The sequence below is a fragment of the Hordeum vulgare genome, chromosome 5H (assembly GCF_904849725.1).
Source record: "Hordeum vulgare subsp. vulgare chromosome 5H, MorexV3_pseudomolecules_assembly, whole genome shotgun sequence".
Lineage (NCBI taxonomy): Eukaryota > Viridiplantae > Streptophyta > Magnoliopsida > Poales > Poaceae > Hordeum > Hordeum vulgare.
Window position 1 is genome coordinate 121,818,919 of NC_058522.1, and position 14,279 is coordinate 121,833,197.

Genomic DNA, 14,279 nt, shown 5'->3' on the forward strand with positions numbered 1-14,279 from the left:
TAGTCTTTGTGCCATCGCATCAAGTTGGCATGCTCTTTGTTTTGGAACAAACGTTTCAACCGTGGTATTATAGGAGCATACCACATCACCTTGGCAGGAATCCTCTTCCTGGGGCGCTGGCCATCAACATCATCACTAGGGTCATCACGGACGATCTTATAGCTAGCACAACGCATTGCATATCGGGCATGCATTCAAATTCTCGTACTTCTCACCACGGTAGAGGATGCATTCATTAGGGCATGCATGTATCTTCTGCAACTATAATCCTAGAGGGCAGATAGCCATCTTTGCTTCGTACGTACTATCGGGCAATTCGTTGTCCTTTGGAAGCATCTTCTTTAACATTTTGAGCAACTTTTCCAAACCCTTCTCAGATACACCATTCTCTACATTCCACTGCAGCAATTCCAGTGTGATACCCAACTTCTTCGTGTCATCCTTGCAATTTGGCTACAATAATTTGTCGTGATAGTCTAACATGCGTTGCAACTTCAACTTCTCCTTCTCACTTGCACAGTTTCTCTTTGAATCAGCAATGGCCCGACCAAGATGATCAGAGGCCTCATCTGGTGCCTCTACTTTAGCTTCTTCCCCCATTGTAGTACCATCGTAGTGAGGGAACAAAGGATAGTACTCTTCTTCTTCATTCTCTTCCATTAGAACCTCTCTTTCTTCGTGCTTGGTCCAACAGTTATAGCCGGACATGAAACCAGAGGTAAACAAATGGAGGTGAATGACTCTTGACTTGAATGACAGGACGTGACTGACTAGAGTAAGTTTTATCATTCATACACACATCACATTGACAAGACATAAAACCAGCCTGCTAGTTTGCCTCAGCCGCACGCAGAAAACTCTGCAAGCCATCACTAAACTGGGGAGAGCGTCTATCATCGTACATCCATTGTCGGTTCATCTTCATTACACAAGATCAAAAAGACCAAATTAATACAAGCTCACACATAAAGTTCATACACACTTATTCTCATAACATAACATACAAGAGGTTCTAGCTAAAGCATTTAAAAGAAACAAGAAATGCGATCAAGATCGCAACTAAGGTAACAATTGATCCAACAACATAGTGATATCAAGCCTCTTTATTAAGAGCATACTCTCTAATTTTTCTAATCTTCAAGCCCATTGCCTCCATCTTGATCTTGTGATCATCGACGACATCGTCAACATACAACTCCGATTTCATCTTCTCTTTAATTTTTTCAATTTTTCTTTCAAATACTCATTTTATTTTTCAACTAAATTGAACTTCTCGACAAGAGGGTAGGTTGCAATTTCCGCTTCACATACCTCCTACATAAAAAATATATATGTCAACTTGATGGGCATAATTTTCATATAAACAAGAAATGCAACAAATATTTATAAAAGAGAATATACCACATCCGAATCATAAACCGGACGAGGGCCGACGGGGACGAATATCAAGACAATCGCACTATGTATAAAAAACAATCATACACGTAAGAAAACTATCAAAATCATACAAAAAAGATTTTTTTGGAATAAAATGGATACGAACAAGAGGATCACCAAGGTGGTGACGGTGACAAGTCGGTGCGAGTGATCGACGATGGCTAGGACGGGACGGGAAGTCACTAAGTAAACCACAACTACACATATGCAAACTAAGAAGTTAATTTGAGCTCAAATTGCATATAAATCAAATAAACTCCCGCATAATTACTCCCAAACTAAAACCCACAAATCACTATAATTATAGAGCATTGCACGAGCTATTCTAGCAATGAGAGATGAAAGGACAAAGTTTCTAACCTTTGTGAAGACTTGTATGGATGGGGTGCTTCGAATCTTGACAAATTTAGGAAGAAATTGAGGATGAACTCGAGCAAGGGAAGAGAAGAGAGGAGAGAAAGGAGAAAACAAAGAGCTTGGTCTCGGGCTGGACGAAGCACTATTTATAGTGATACTTTTAGTCCCGGTTGGTGATACAAACCGGGACTAAAGATCTATCTCTAGTACCGGATTGTATTATCAATCGGGACTAATATCCCTCGCATGGGCCCAGCCTAACGCAGCCCTGCCACCACCCCTTTAGTCCCAGTTTTTAACATAAACCGAGACTAGAGGTTCCTAGTATACTGGGACTAAAGCCTAGCCTCATGAATGGGGACTAATGGAAGCATTAGTCCCGGTTCAAAAACCAACCGGGACTAATGCGTCGAACCAAAGGCCTATTTTCTACTAGTGTATGTAACCCTAGGGGACCCCTAGTGTCTATATAAACCAGGGGGTTTGCATCCGCATAGACAGGTTGATTCGTCTAGGGTTTAGCTCATACGATCTCGAGGTAGATCAACTCTATGATCCTCATACTCGATCAATACAATCAAGCAGAATGTAGGGTTTTAGCTCCTCTAGAGGGCCGGAACCTGGGTAAAACACGGTCCCCTTTGTCTCGTGCAACCCATCGATCCAAAGTCCAAAGTTCGGGACCCCCTACCCGAGATCCACAGGTTTTGACACCAACATTGGTGCTTTCATTGAGAGTTCCGATGTGGGATCGCCGGAAGGAATGACGGCCCGCTTAATCGTAAGCGATCGAATCAACAACGGGGACATCTTCGTCCTCGGGCAAGTTCTTACGTTCGGCAGCTTCATGCTGTGAGTCGACCCGACCGACCGCCTTGGTCAGGTCGGATGTCTCGTCCCCGATCAAGAGATAGGGTTCAAGAACCTTGAGTTCTCCACCCACTCTCGGGGCCATCTTCTTCCTCGTAAGGTCACGGATTCCCCAGATGAGCTCCAAAATCCCAAAGTCTTGACTTCGGGTCTCATGTTCGGCCGTGACCTCCATTCCCTCTTCAGTGAGTTAGCTTCGGGCCCGAACTCAACCTCTACGCACGGACAACTACAAACGGCTATGGCCGAACTCACTTCCCTAGCGGAAGCTGCGAAGGTCATCTCCGAAAACAATCAAGAGATTGACCTGTACAGGCTCTCGATGTTAAACGAGGCGCTCATCCAGATCCAATCATTGCAAATTGCGGATGGACCAGACCCAAGCTATACTCAGACCGGTCCAAAGAGAGATTAGGAGGACTTTTATAGCCCACCCACCACTCACTTGGCAGCCATCGTCAATGACTTAACCGATGTGCTGGATTACGCCTCCGAGGGGGGTCGAAGACATGGATTATGCGACCAATGATTCCGCCCCTGGAAACACCGGTTATGGAAAACCACCTCCACCTATGATGTCTACATGGTGGACATGCCTAATGGTAATGGCGACCACACCCCCGTTCCACGAAACAGCGATAAGTCCATGGACATGCCATCAATGGGTTGAAAGAAGTGCAAACAATCCAATGCAAACAAAGGAAGGGGGACCATACAGGGCACTAAGGAGAATACGACCCAACAGGACACCGGCGACCTTGGAGCTCCCGAGCAATCACGGGAGGATCCGAAAAAACCCGAGGGCCAGTCGATCCTGACGACCCTGATGACTCAGACGATGACAACTACCTCCCTCCCGACGAAGTGGAGGACAGCTTGGATGTCGAGGACTTCACCGTTCTCGAAGACCCTGAGGGTCAGGAATGATTTAAGCATCAGCTTATAGCTACCACCCGCATCCTCCATGCGAAGCAACAACGGCTTCAAGCCTAAGAAGAAACCATCAACAATAGATGGACAAAAGTATTGGCAGTCGAAGAAGGATATGGCACCGAGTGGTCGGCTCAAAATAAAAGGTACCCACGCTGGCGCCTATTGCCCCAGTTCGATTACGAGGCCCCATAACTTGGGCCCCCTAGGCGCACACAGTACGACGAGGCCAATCGTCCACCTCGAGGGCGCGACAAAATGGCCGAAGAGGTCGAGTATAGACCTGTTGGGGATATTATCCGCCATATTACCCGCCCTAAGAGGACGGGTCAGGATCAAGGAGGCACAACGTTCATACTCAAGACGGGCCTTGACCTGTCTTGCAGAAACCGCAAGGTGATGCCAACGAGAGCGGGTTGCGGCCCAAGACACGATGATGGTGACTCATGGCCCATGAAGGAAAAGGGTCGCCAGGAGTTTCCTCGCTTTAGGAGCAAGGCGAGTTAGAAATATACTAGGTTACGAATTATAACTTGATCCAGAATTTTGTAAACCTAGGGCCTTTACCTGTATATAAAGGCGGGTCTCTAGGGCTGGTAGACTTAAGTTACAATCAATCGAGAGCTCGGTCACGCGAATACGCACCCTTGTAATCGATTTCGTCATCAATCGAGAGCTCGGTCTCTAGGGCTTTACCTCCATCGGAGGGGCCGAACCTGGGTAAACTCGTCTCTCGTTCTCAATCAACCCCTTTGAGTCGCCACATAGTTGCGATGGCTCCATCGCTAAGTCCTTTCACGAGGACATATGCCATGACAAAACCATGATAGTTGGCGCCCACTGCGGGGCCTCCGCACGATGGAGTTGAATTCTCAAAAGGATCCCTTCCAGGGTTCGGGAGCTATGCAGTTCGTCTAATGACCAAGAGCCGCCATGGAAAGTGCTAGATCAACAACTAGAACTGGGGTCCCGAGGCCGGTTCACTATAATCTCGCTACCGGGCCCCCTTTGCCAAGATTCACGTCTTCATTGCCAATATTGGTGCGCCCGTTGCTGAGCCGAACATCTACACCGATATTGTCGAGCCGGCTCGATTCGCCCAACCCGCCAAGCGTCAGGTCAACCTCTCGGAGGAGCCGGAGACTGATGGAGACACCCCTGTTAACTCTGACGGCAAGTCGTCCATGGGGGACACGGATTCAATCTGCCCTTTGTATGAGGGGATGCTTGGGGGCTTTCCTAAGGTGGCGACCTCTGAAGGCCTGCAAGAGCCGCCTCGCCAGGTCGCCATCTACATGGCAGGGGCAGCATTGGCTCAGAATCAGCCATATGCGGAAGTTGCCAATGGAACTAGCAGATCTGGAAAAATGTTGGCCCACGCCATGACGGATCTGATGGTCGTGATGTCAAAACTTGTGGTTGTCACCGTTACTGCTAATAATCAGGAGGAACTCAACAGGTTGAGTCGGCTCAGCCGTCACCACAGACTAATCAGTAGGTTGAGTCGGCTCAGCCGCCGCCGACTCAGCGGGGTCAGCCTCCACTGGTCCAGTCGTCGCCTCAGCATTTCCAAACGCCGCATGGCCACTTTTCAAACGTCGTAGACAACATGTTGGCTACAACCCGCAACTTGGAGTATTTCTCCATTCATGGAAATAGCTTAATCGAGGTGGAAGCAAGGAACGCCATCGAGATGCTAAATAGGGCAGTGGTTCAACACGCGCAATTTTCTTACAATCATGATCGGCTGCACTCTGCGGTTTCTAGCAGCGGTCGCCGACAACAACCTCAAGCCAACCCACTGGGCCGCCAATGTCAAATGCTCAAGCGCTTGTGAATGCGGCTCGAGCCGCCCACGAGGCACAAGAAGAGGCAGCGGCAGCGATGGCGGGTCAGGTGGTTCCGACTTATGTCCAGCCAGGGATTGAGAGTTAAGTGAAGTGCATGGATTGAGAGTTATGCACTTTCTATGGCTATGCTTGATGCTAGTGATGCACTATGTGCCAAGTATTTCACGATGATGCTGGAAGGACCGACTCACACGTGGTTGAAAAATTTACCACCCAACTCTATCAACACTTGGACAAAATTAAAGGAACGAGTCATTAAAAACTTCTAAGGAACTTGCAAACGCTCAATGAAGATCGTGGATCTGCAACACTGTGTTCAGCGCATGGATGAGTCGTCCGACCATTGAACATGGCGGTAATGACGAGTCGATGTATATACTTCCCGCCCCTCATTGGTTACCCCAAGTGGAAGGTGGAGATGTAGTCATCAACAGATTTCCCTTACACGGAGACTGTAATGTTTATCGAACCAGGAGGACTCCTAGGCTCAACAAATAGGTGTCTTCCACCCTAGCACTAGCAGAAGATCTGGACCTGCACACACAGCAAATAAATTTCCTCCCAATGAGTACAGAGAGGTTGTCAATCTCTCCGGCCTTTTAGTTTGCAAAGGATCAAAACACAATCGGGAAGGTAATAGTGATTGCAACGAAAAAGTAAAGGAAGCGGTAAACGATGGAGGTGTTAACAATGATGGTGATATGGACCAGAGTCACATGATTTTCACTAGTGATGTCTATCTCCCAAAAGACGATAAACAAGTATGCTAGGGTAAACAAATCACAGTTGGGCAATTGACAGAATTATGATCGCACCGTAATGCTAATTATGCTCCTTGATAGTTAGAGGTTCAGTAGTAATGGGCAATACACCAAGACAAGTAGACCGTTTATTCATCAGCATCTACTTACTAATCACCTGCCTTGAGATATCTATCCAGAACATATCTCAGGTATTAAGTTATGAGCCCCACCCAAAGTGTAAACTCAAAGCAACAGACAAGTGCATTAACGAACTATGCGTAAGGTAAACAAGCCTTGCAACTCTGGTCACAAGCACCGTTGTTTTGTCCCTAGTGGCAACAAGCACATATTCTAGTCTCATGTTTCTGTCACGAAAGCTAGACATCAAGGGGCTCGAACCCATAATCAAGCATAATGCTCCCTCTTGGAGTCACAATCTACTACTTGGCCAAAGCAATAAAAAGCAACGGAGAACTTGCATGAATCACTAAGGAACATAATACAAAAGGATAATCATATATATAACTCATAACAATCTAAACTTAATCTCATAATACATCGGATCCCAACAAACCGAGCATAGCAATAGCAAAAGAATTACATATATGCCTTGATCATGTAGGGCAGCTCACAAGGACTAACCATTGAAGCACAAGATTGGAGAGAAGACATCACATAGCTACTGGTCATGGACTCATGGTTTAAGCGGAATTACGCACGGCATGTTCGGGAAGCGTCCATGGTGGTGGAGAAGCTCCCGGAGGTCAATCTTCCCTCCGGCAGGGTGCCGGGAAGAGGTCTCCTGACGCTCCCGATCTCGGAAGCACTACGCCGGCGGAATGATGGAGAAATTCGCGATTCCAGATAGTCCGCGAGGGTTTCCTCTCGGGACTCTAAATATAGGCCAAAGGAGGGCGCCGGAGGAGGTGGGGACCACCCAGGTGACCTCTTGGCGTGGTCAGGCCGCCTGGAGGCCCCTATCCCCCCTCTGGCCCTCCTTCGTGATCCCGAAGCTTCTGTTTCACTGATTTTTATATATTTTTCTGGATTTTTTCGGGCTTTGGAATATTGGGTAAAAGCCCCTGCAAAATAGACATCAGCAGACAGAAACTGGCACTGGGTGGACTGAGTTAGTAGGTTGGTTCAAATATGTGTAAGATGATATAAAAGTGTAGCAAAACATATAACAATGTCACCCAAAAGATCATGGAACAAGCAGAAATTATATATACATTTGGGACGTATCAACATCCCCATGCTTAATTTCTGCTCGTCCTTGAGTAGCTAAATGATAACACAATAATTTATGTCGTGACATGCTAACACACATATAAGAACTTCAAAGCAAGTAAGATATGCAATTCAAGTCAAGACAATAACAAACAAGAGTATATATCTAGTATTGAATCTAGCAAAGTAAGAACATAATGGTGCGAGAGCTCTCGTTGTCCGTGACTCGAATGTCTCCAAATGGTGTTTGCGTGCAAGAAGTGGGGGATGGGTTGAGATCATAAAATATATTTTTGATTGAGAACTCAATCTACTAAACCTCACACTTAGTCTCCTTCGGAATCTTATTTTGACTCATCCCCATACCACTAGTCAGAATGATCCTATCCCTTTCGACTTTGAGCACTCATGCAATGGATGAGCGTAAGCAAGATATGTTGGCACTAAGGATGGAAAACAGAATAATGATGGGGAAGGAAGGCAAAAGGGTGTGAAAGGCTCACATCAATGAGGACAACCATAGGCGAGAGAAATCCAAATGATAGATATGATGTGAGGAGTTGGTATTGCCATGTAACGGATGCACATACGAGCTAAGGTATGATCTCCAATGGAACTAGTGGGGGTGCATCCAACTTGTTTGCACATGAAGACCTAGAGCTTATTTGAGGAGGCTCATCATTGGAATATGCAAACCAACTTCTATAGTGTAAGGATCCCCACATAGTTATGCATGAATGATAATCTCTATGTAGTACCAATATAGTAATGGAGTACGAGTGTGGATCTTTCAAAAGGAATAGTAGTGTTGCCCCCTTCTCTCTTTTTATTTCCTTTTTTATTTTTATTTTTTTTGTGGCCTCTTTGGCTATTTCTTTTATCTCTCATTTGTCCTCTTTGGGATCTTTTGTTTTGTCCACTTTAGAATATTTTCCTCGCTTTATGGGCAACACTCTATGTATTACATGAAGAAATACTCAACATAAAGACAAGTGAAAAACGATCATGGTTTATGCAAACGTATGCCTCTGCCAATGTAGCAGGATATGCAATGATACTAGCACGTCCTGTAGCAGTAATAAGGGCAAGGCCCAAGTATCATGTGGCTCTATGATCAAGCAAAAGCATGTATGACATGAAGATCAAGTCATGAGATGATGGATGTTGCATGGTAATGTATCTCGGAAAGGCTATTGTATGAGGTAGGTATGGTGGCTGTTTTGAGGAAAGATATAATTAGGCTTATGTATGACAGAGCGTATCATGTCATGGTTTTGGATGCACCGGCGGAGTTTGCACCAACTCTCAATGTGAGAAAGGGCAATGCACAGTACAGAAGAGGCTAGCAAAATGTGGATGGTGGAAGTGCCAACAATCGAATACTCACATTAGTCCGAAGAACTCATACGCTTATTATCGGTAACTCTCTATCTAGTTAGGAACTTTACAAAGAGACAAGTACCCCTAGGAGGAGTGTTTGGGGGTTTTATTATCCTTGTGCATCCTCGACTCATGGTAACGTGAGGGTACTCTATATATTCCAACCCCTCCAGAGGTTAGCGGTCAATTTAGTACATAGAGTTCTCAACTAATTTTTAGTTTTTGAAAAACACACGGATTTCCCTAAATACGACACCTATCACTAATAGGCTGAAGCTCTTGGAACCAATAGTCCAAACATTACTCAAATCAATACCTCAAAACTATTGCAAGTTACTACTATACTTAAATAGCAACCTCAATTACCTACTCATGCGAGACACACAATTCAGTGCAACGAGCCAACTCTCTAAACAAGATAAGCATGATAACTCAAGAGAGTTCCGAAATCAACCTAAATAATAGATCTTAAAAATATAAGAATGAAATCTAAGACCTAAGCACGACAGTAGCTATGAAAAGATAAAGAATACACAAAAAGAGGATAAGCATGAAAACCTATGTTGTGTTATAGAGTGGAATGGCATTTGTCTCTCTCCCAAACAAGGTAGGCTAGGTTCCGACTTGTTATGAATAGCAAGCAAAACTAAAACAAACTAAAAATCAAATAGCGGGACGCTCCAAGCATAGCACATATCATATGAAGTGATAAAAATATAGCATCGAGATGGACGACCTGATGATTGTTGATACCGAAGGGGATGCATGGCGGCATCCCCAAACTTAGACGCTTGAGTCTCCGTTGAATATTTCTTGGGGTTCATGGGGGCATCCCCAAGCTTGAGCACTTGACACTCCTTTATCTTCTTTCATCACCTCTCCCATCACATACTTGAAAACTCCCATCATACGAAACTCATCATAAGCTTATTAGAGTGGTTAGTATCCTTAATAAAATAATTCAATACCTGCTGGAAGTAAAGATTTTCATGAAAAGCTACTATTTCTCATGAATACCAAAAGATTTTTGCAAATAAAAAAGCAAGCTTAGGATTCGCAAAACAATGAAAGCACAAAACATGGAAGAATCTGTGAAAAACATAATAGGAGGTGAGCAGAGAAAATCTGTTTCTGGACTCATTCTAAAAAAGAAGGAACTTGGGAAAGAGAGGACCATCTCCGACTTGAGTACCCCACTCTCTTCCCGACGACTTCCAAATCTCGGGACAAGATTCTTATGAGTGGGGTGAGCTGCAAAATCCCTAGAATTCTTTGTTGTTTAGCAATATTGTACTCATGTTTTATTTTTTTTGCATTAAAAATGAAATAGGGAATTAAAGAAACCCTAGCACCTCACCTTAATTAAACCAATTCAACTAGTGTGTGATTCCAATGAACCCAAAATGGCCTTCATAAAATCCCAACCTTTTTGATAAATATTGGAATCAATATTACAGGGGTGGATATTATTTTTAAAACACTGTTGGCAGTTTAATTAATCCATAAAAGCCACTAATAAATACCCAAACACCTAATTATAATTATTTGATGAAGTTATAAAATGTTGAAACATTTTGTGGATCTTGGAAATATTCGAGATAAAACCCCACAAGTGTGTTCAATATATTAGGAATAGTTTGGAGCCAAAAAAATGAAATAACTGTTGGAATGTAAAACAGAATAAAAAAGGAAAGAAAGAACAAACCCTATCTAGCGCTCATCTGGCCCAGCCCACCAAGGGCAGGGTCGTCTTCTTCCTCTGCCTACTCGCAGAGGAGAGAACAAGCACGGCGGCCTCCTCCACATTCTGCTTCGCTGTGGCAGTCTCCGACGCCTCCAACCGCGACAGCGCGAAGGGCCTTCCCGTCCTTATACCCTCTCGGACTCATTCCCTTGCTTCTTCCTCTCTTCCCTGTTGTCTTCTCCCTGTCACCATGGGCGAGCTCGAGCTCGAGGTCACCGACGCCTTCCGGCCACCGCATCGGCTCCTCGAGCACTCCTTCGACTCCTCCGCCACGAGAAGATCCTCCACACCAACGGAATCGAGCCCCCGAGCCCTACAATGCCCTATCGCCGTCGTTCCCCATCTCCGGCCACCAAAGCTTCGCCGTCGATCCAGCCGACCCCAACCTCTTTCTCCATTTCCGTTGCCTCCAACAGCTCTGCGGTGAGCTGCGGCTTGTTTCCCCCCATTAAATTGAGCTCCTCGCGCCCCCTAGCTAGCTGGTCGTTAGGCCGAGCTCCAGCAGCCGCCACGGCTCGTCGCCGGCGCCCCTCTGGCCACCATAGCCCCTTTTAGCCGCTCTTGTTGGATAAGGCCGAGTCTGGGCTTCGTCCCAGTGCTCTCGACGCTCGAATCCGAGCCCTATGGCACGATTTGGAGCAATTCCAGCGAGGAACCGCCGCGTGTTTGGTCGCCGCCGGCGAGATTCCGGCAAGCAATGACGTGGCCGCTCTAATTAACCCCTAATCGGCCCTATTACTCACTGACAGTGGGCCGTAGAGGTGGGTCCAACCCACTTAGGGGCTGGTCAATGCAGGATTAGCCCGGGGGTCATTGACAAGTGGCCCCCACTGGTCAGTTTGACCAGACCCAGGTGCTTTTGACTTGATGACATCATCATGACGCAATAATGTATTTCTATGATTTAAAATAATTCCAGAAAATATCCTAAACTTCAAAAATTCATAGAAAATAATCTCTAACTCAGATTAAAATAATTTATATATGAAAAATGATCAGAAAAATCCAAAGAATCCAATGGTGGTACTTTCATGCATGAAAAACTAAGTTATGAAACAACATCAGCTCAAATCAATGAAAGGAATTTCATAAATGTCCTACTTTAATTAATATTTGAACTTTGAATTCAAATCAGCATCAAACCAAGGTTTTGATATCCACACTAGCTCATGCTACATTGCCTTGCATGCGATGATCATGGATCATATTGTTGCATTTGTATGATATTGATTGTTGCTATTATTTCGGTAGGCTCTGCCCCACCGGATACATTTGAATGTCCGACTGACGGTTTGTATCCTTCCGCTGAGCAACAAGGCAAGCACCATTTTTTATCATCCCGATAAAATACGAGGTTCCCGCTCCTCCTCTCACTTATTGCAATAGGACAAAATACTTCAAATGCTTTTACTTTGGTAGATGAACCCATTCCTTTGCATGACCTGTCATTGTCACAGTAAATAGCTAAACCTTGCAACCTAGCATACGTGGTGGTTGCTTGAGCAATGATGTTTCTTATCCTGCTATGCTTGCTATGCTTAGAGTTGTGTCAGGTCTGTTTCATCTGGGTGATGAACAGGAATAGAAGATGTGTTCCACTGACAAAGAATAAGTGTAGAACCTGATTTGGTAAAGGTACTGATGAAAGGCTATGTAGGAGTGCATGGTGGTTGTTTCATTGGAACCGTCCTTAGGAATCGAGTTACGTGTATGAAATCCAAGACTAGATACTACCACATGTTGGGATACTTAATTGACCCTCTCGGCTTATTAATCGCCTAGTACTCGGTCCAGGAGTTGCAAGTAGTTTCTTGTGTTTGTAGTCATGCTGGAGGTCATGCATAGTGCTAACCTTAAAGGTGGGCTATGATGCGGTAGGTAGTGGCACGGTGTACCAAGTGCCCCTGGATGGTGGGCTTGGGAGCCCTGCGCACATCGTTTGGGGCTGTAGAGAAAACTTCGGCCGGATTTCTGTGCGGGTTCACTCTCAAATAGGCGATAAACCTGGACTAGGTATTAGCGTAGTTAACGGTCGTGGACGACTCCCTCACTGGGCTTCTGCTTGAAGGTTGCCGAGGTGCGTAAAGTGCGCATGGCGATAAGTGGCGAGAGCGTGTGTGAAGAAGTACACCCATGCAGGCTTATGATCTATTCGTATAGCCGCGTCCGCGGATATGGACTACTTGGAGACATATGTTGTTCATTGATAACTTTAATGGATACTCATAAAAGTATCAAGATAAGTGTGAGTATCATGTATGGCATTCCCGTACGGAAGCGGGAAGGAATCCATGATTGTGTATTGTTGTGGTGGTACTGGACTCGTGTACGACTTATCAAAGTTGTTTTAAACTATTTAATGTTGTAGTATAGGCTAGCCAAGAATCAAAGTTGGCTTGCTGCATGAAACCCCACAACCCCCTTTATTGATACATGTGGATCAGTAGATAGATCTATTCTAAAGTCTTGATGAGTACCTTTGTACCCATCTTTGTTTAATAAATGTTGCAGAAGACATGCACGAGCCAACAGGTGGGTTCTATCTAGACGTTCATGATGACGAGTAGCTGGTGTCCCAGCTACGACCTCGCCCCTTTCAGAAGGGATCTATAGATAGTCAGGCTTTATGCCTTTTCCTTTCGTTTGTCTGTACTCAGACAGCTTTAATGCTTCTGCATGGCATGTATGACTTTGTTTGTATGACTTGAGTGTCGGGTCATGTGACCCCTACCTGTACGAACTTATTATGCAAGGCACTTTTGAGTCTTCTAAATAAATGTTGTGATGTTGTATGGTTATGTTGTGATGCCATTGTTGTATCTATGCATATCGAGTATGTCATGCGTACGTGTGATGTACTGTGATATGTATGGAGTTCGACACCTAGTCATATGCCCTTAGTAGCTCTCTATATGGAGAATTGCCCCTTTGTGCTTCCACCGAGCCTTGGTAGTTCTCTACTGCTCCGGAAACATTGGTTGACCGGCATGTATCCTTCTTAGTTGTTGTGTCTATCCCTACGGGGAAATGTCACACGATGTAATGGAGTCCTTGTAGCTTGATACGTCTCGTCTACACTCGCTGATGACCGACACCTGCTTTGCTGGGTTATTTATGCCTGTCTCTGTACAGTTGAGCCACTTCAGTTTATGACTAGTTATGTCGACCCGGGTTCTTTGACATTGGAATGCTAGCGGCACAATTGCATACGTCAGTCAAAAGGCGCAAATGGTCCCGGCTGAGGTAAGGTGGCAGCCATGGGGTTAACCGTGTGTGAGACCGCAAAGGGGTGTGATATGTTACAGGCTGGATTCCTATGGCTTAGGATCAGGGTCCCGACACCACGTTTGCCTCGACAGCGGAGACGAGTTGAACACAAGAATTTCACCCCTCCCTCTCCACCTCAACAACACGAGCACCACCATGACCTCTTTGGCTTTTCCGACCGCGCTGGACACCAAACAACGCCACCCCTTTGACGCGTGAACAATGAGCCGCAAGCTAAAACATATCACAAATGTCAAAAATAAGAAAACGGGTTTCATATAGATCACGCACCCGCGTCATCCTTGTCACGTGGCGCAAAAATATTTTATAAGGGGACTGCAACATGAGGATTTCTTAGGAGGTCACCCATTGTAGTACTACTCTCGCTCAAGAACGCTTAACTTCGAAGTTCTCATGGGATCTGGTGCTTTACTGCTCGTATGATCGCACCATACATGCTAATATCTATTG

At 45.2% G+C, this 14,279-nt stretch overlaps 1 pseudogene; it reads right to left on the reverse strand.

Moving 5' to 3' along the window:
* Positions 1–14,141: 14,141 nt before the first annotated feature.
* Positions 14,142–14,260, reverse strand: LOC123400516 (annotated as a pseudogene).
* Positions 14,261–14,279: the final 19 nt, after the last annotated feature.